Below are 4,590 nucleotides of genomic sequence, written 5' to 3' on the forward strand. Positions count from 1 at the left end.
AGCTGCTTAAGTTCTTTTCATATCTTGATATCATCCTAGAATTGGTGTCTGTTGATTGTCTTTTTCCATGACAAAAAAATCTCACTGGTAAAGTGAGATTTTACGTTTTTCCTAAGCTGTGTAATTTTGAATTGTATACTGGACCCTTAAATATTGGGTTAGTAGTCCTTGAGTCTTTGAATACCATGATAAATGTCAATATTTTTGTTTTAGCAGGCAAGCAAGGTTAGATTCTGGGTGTAATTCTTTATCAGTCTGCTGTGGGTTATGGATTCAAAGTTACTCTTATTTTCAGAGTACTTTGAAACTTTCCTAATTAACATAGTTTTAAGAACCCTATTAAACATATAACTAAATTGACAAGAAAAGAAGGAAATTCTTAAAAAGAAAACAAAAATTCCCTCTTCTTACATAAAAGCCCCCAATAAAGAGTATCTTTGATTATAAAGGATGAATTAAAACAGAAAAAAAGCAAAAATCAATGTTCTCCATTTCTCAAGATAGAGTCTAATTTCCCTCTCTAATTTCCCTCTTTTTAAACCTGAACTATTCTCATAGACAGAGGTGGAATGGTGCCCTGTCACATGATAACAAAGATCCTTCATTTGATTCTCTATCTTGGCTTCCCTCTGGGAGAATTCAACAAGCAATGCATTGTGAGAATACTCAAGCAGCCTGGGGAGAGACCCTTATGGAGAAGAACTGAAACGTTTTGTCAGTAATTAACATCAACTTGCCAGCCATGTAAGTGAGTCATATTGGAAGCACACCGTCCTTCTTCAAACAGGCTGTGTCCCCACCGGAGAACTGCCTGGCTAAATCTCTCCAGAATCCCTGACCTGCAGTACCTGAGATGATAATGAATGTAAATTGTTCTCTCTACTGTAGGTGGTAATTTTGTTATGTAGCAATATAAACAATAAATATATTAGACAAATACTATAAAACGTGGTTATATTGCTACATTTGTGTATATTATCATCAGACAAAATATTAATATGAGTAAATAAGATAACTACATAAAGATATTTTGATTCATATGAAAGAAATGGCATTTATAAACTAATATGCACTTAGTATAACCTCAAGATACATAAAGAAAATATTGACACTATTGTAAAGAGAAAATTAAAAATCCATTGTGGTGGGAAATTTTATGATACCTTTGTTGGTAACATGTATCAAAGAGCAAAAAGCCAATGTGATATAGAAGATTTGAAAACACAGTTACATGCTTGATCCAATAAGCATTGCATTCAACAATGGAGTATATCCATTCTTTTTAAGTACACATGAAATAGTTAAAACATTTGGATAAAGCAAATCTACACATTTCCAAAAATTTGAAATCTATAAATGAATACTAAATAATGTGCAGTAATTCTGTATTTCTGTATGGCTGAGAAAGAGTGTATGTTACACAAAAAAAGAAAGAGAGTTAGGGATATAGTAGCAAAGAGACAGAGAGCGGGAGGGAGAGAAGGGGAGGAAGAAGAGGAAAAAACAGAGAGAGAGAGAGGAAGGGAGGGACAGGACCAGATGTTCATACAATCAAATAGGCAACAATTTACATGGCTCCTTTTGAGAAGTACATTCACATAATAAATACTTAGATAAACAGCTATTCTATTCACCCTGCCAGTGTCTAAAACTTTCCCACCATATTCCCTCTTTAGTACTAAAAGCATTTGCTAAGATGTCAGGGTTATCTGGATGGACTAATCCACAGAGATATCTGTCTTTAGACAATTTTTTTCTTTTCCTAGTCTGGTCTCTGGCAAGAGGGGATACACTGGGGAATAAAAAGAGAATGTTTTGACTGGGGAAAAGAAGAGACGATTCGGAAAGACCCAGAACATGGGATATTGCCACACTGGAGAGCAGTTCTGCAAAACACACAGTGGTGAGGATACCTCACATAGATAGGAAGGTACAGAGAGGAGGAGAAAAATGCTTGTATTTTGGTGTCTACATGGCCCCACTGATTGGCTAGGCTGCCCTGAACTAGGTCTGGGATATTTTAGTAGCTTCATCACCTAAATTATTACAGTAGAAAGGATGGAGGGCAAGCTCTTCCTCTACTCACCAGCATGTTTGCCCAGTCCTTATGAACAGATTTAATGGCTTTCCTTCCTTCTGCTTCTGCTAAGATCACCTTGCCCCTGAGCTACTGTTTTTCTGCAGATTTATGCTTTCTCCCTCTTCCTAGGCCCCTAGAGTTGTAACATGTTGCTTATCCTCCATTTGTTGGCTGGGGTTTAGCAACAGTCCAGAGGGACTCCATGGTACCACACTGGAAAATTCAATTGCATCCTGGATTGATGCTGTCTTCCACTGATCCCATGTTTTCCAGGACACTTTAGTGAGTTTAATATGGATTGCTGATCATTATGCTTGGATGGGAGCACCAGAATTTGGTAAATTTCTCTGGATTGGTCTATTTGTTTTAAAATTTTTGAGCTTCCATGATTGCCCCTGTTGAGACTGCATAATAATTTGAAGTTTATTTACCCACAGAATAATAGAGGAAGAAGAAGAAGAAGAAGAGGGAAGAGGGAGGAGAAGGAGGAGGAAGAAGAGAAGGGAGGGCGAGAAGGAGAGGGAGGGGGAGGAAGGAGAAGAGGAGGAAGAGGGAGAAGAAGTAGAATAACTCTTACAACAAAACAAATTTATGTCTTTTAATTTTACCAGATGATTCCAAATAACCACAAGGCTCCATGTGCCCAAGGTTTGGGCTGACATAATGATCAAAGTAGTATGCTCAAGCAAGCAAAAGGGAATACAAATACTATCAGTAAAATTGTCTTTAATGTCCCTCAGAATCCCATCCCACAGAGACTCTTCTTTTCAAGACAGTTTTTACAATTCTATCCTTTTCTTTCACACCACACTGCTTCTGCACTTTTCTATTTTCCTGAATGGGGAAAATGACATTCTATCTCTACCGGGCAAAGCCGGGACTGTTTACACTCCCATCACCATCACCACACCCAGATCCTCAATACCTACAGGTGATCCAGTCTTCCCTGGCCTCAGAGATACCTTAATCTTCACAGAAAGAAGTTTGTGGGGTGTGTGGGGAAGACAGTTCCCCTTCTTGGACTGCTTTTCTCATAAGAAAGTATCCCATATCTTGGCAGTAAGCACTAGCATTTTTTCACATTTGTCATAAGCTACTAACCACAATTAATGTACAAGAGTGTTTTAAGTCACAGGGGTCAGGCTTCACCACAGCAATGTGTCTGGGACAAACAGCAACTTTGAGAAGGGAAAGGTCTGGCAGAAGAGGAGTCAATACATTCATCACACTTATATATGCTCTTGAACAGAAGCAGGCTGCAAGTATTCGACAAGTAAGGAGTCTGGAACCAACAGTTCAATACAGGAATCAGCTGTGATACATCCACATGGTGACATCCATGCTAAATCCATTTAGCTCAAATTAACCTCTTAAGATATATGACTTCTTTATGTTGGAAAGAGAATGTGTAATTTAGGCCAAAAAGATGTAGCAGGATAAGAAATCAACCTGTTTAAAGCCAACCCTATCCCCTGCCTCCTGATCACTCTTATTCTTTATCTTTAACCACTTTTAAATGCATCTTCCTCAATCTATAAACAAGATCAAATCTCTCTCCCATTCTAAAGGAAATATTTGGTTCCTTCCTTTCTATTAAAACTAACTTACTTTAAAGGGCAGTTCAAACTGAGTATGTTATTAATATTATTCTAAACATATCATGATTGTATACATTTATGGGTAGAATGTGATATTTTGATATATGTAAACATTGTGGGATGACTAAATCAAGCTGATTAACTTATCTGTCACTTTATTATTTTTGTGATGAGACACTTGAATTTAATTTTAATTATTTAAAAATATATAGTACATTATTATTAGCTCTACCCACTCTGTTGTGCAATAGGGCTCAGAACTTACTCATCCTGTTTGAAACTTTGTTCCTTCTGACCAACTCCTCTACCTAATCTTGTACCACCTTTGCTACCAGCCTCTGGTAAACAACATTCTACTCTTTACTTCTGTGAGTTCACCTTTTTAAAGATTATGAGCTATTTGGTGTTCTATGGCTGGCTTATTTCATTTAGTATAATGCCTTCCAGAAATGACAGGATTTCCTTCTTTTATTTTTTCAGTAGGAATAGTATTCCATTATATATCTATATAGATACAGAAGTATCATATGGTCTTCATCCATTTAGCTATCAATGGACACTTAGACTGATTTCTTATCTTGGCTGTTGTGAGTAATGCTCTTTGAACACAGGAGTGCAGGTGTCTCCTCGACATTCAGTTTCTTTGCATATGACCCTAGGGGGTGGGACTGCTACATCAGTAAATTGTTGGATCTATTTTTAGAATTTTTTTTTTTTAATTTTAGAAATTAAAGGAGGAAAATACTAACAGACTGACAACATTTTACAAAATAGCATAGGATCAGTACAGACATTACAGAGTTACAAACAGAGTGGTAGGGAATTAACAATGCTTATTGTATTGCATATTGATATCTTCAATGTAGTTTCTCATGAAAACACATATAGACATACAAAGCTAATCAACCAATG

At 36.8% G+C, this 4,590-nt stretch overlaps 1 long non-coding RNA gene across 1 annotated transcript; it reads left to right on the forward strand.

Annotated features, from left to right (window-relative positions):
* Positions 1-572: 572 nt before the first annotated feature.
* On the forward strand, positions 573-2,543 carry LOC106149914. Its single transcript, XR_001236379.1, has 3 exons — positions 573-744; positions 2,354-2,417; positions 2,518-2,543. It is a non-coding gene; the product is annotated as an uncharacterized LOC106149914 (long non-coding RNA).
* Positions 2,544-4,590: the final 2,047 nt, after the last annotated feature.

Source organism: Chinchilla lanigera, unplaced genomic scaffold, assembly GCF_000276665.1.
Source record: "Chinchilla lanigera isolate Chin_1 unplaced genomic scaffold, ChiLan1.0 scaffold00056, whole genome shotgun sequence".
Classification (NCBI taxonomy): Eukaryota; Metazoa; Chordata; class Mammalia; order Rodentia; family Chinchillidae; genus Chinchilla; species Chinchilla lanigera.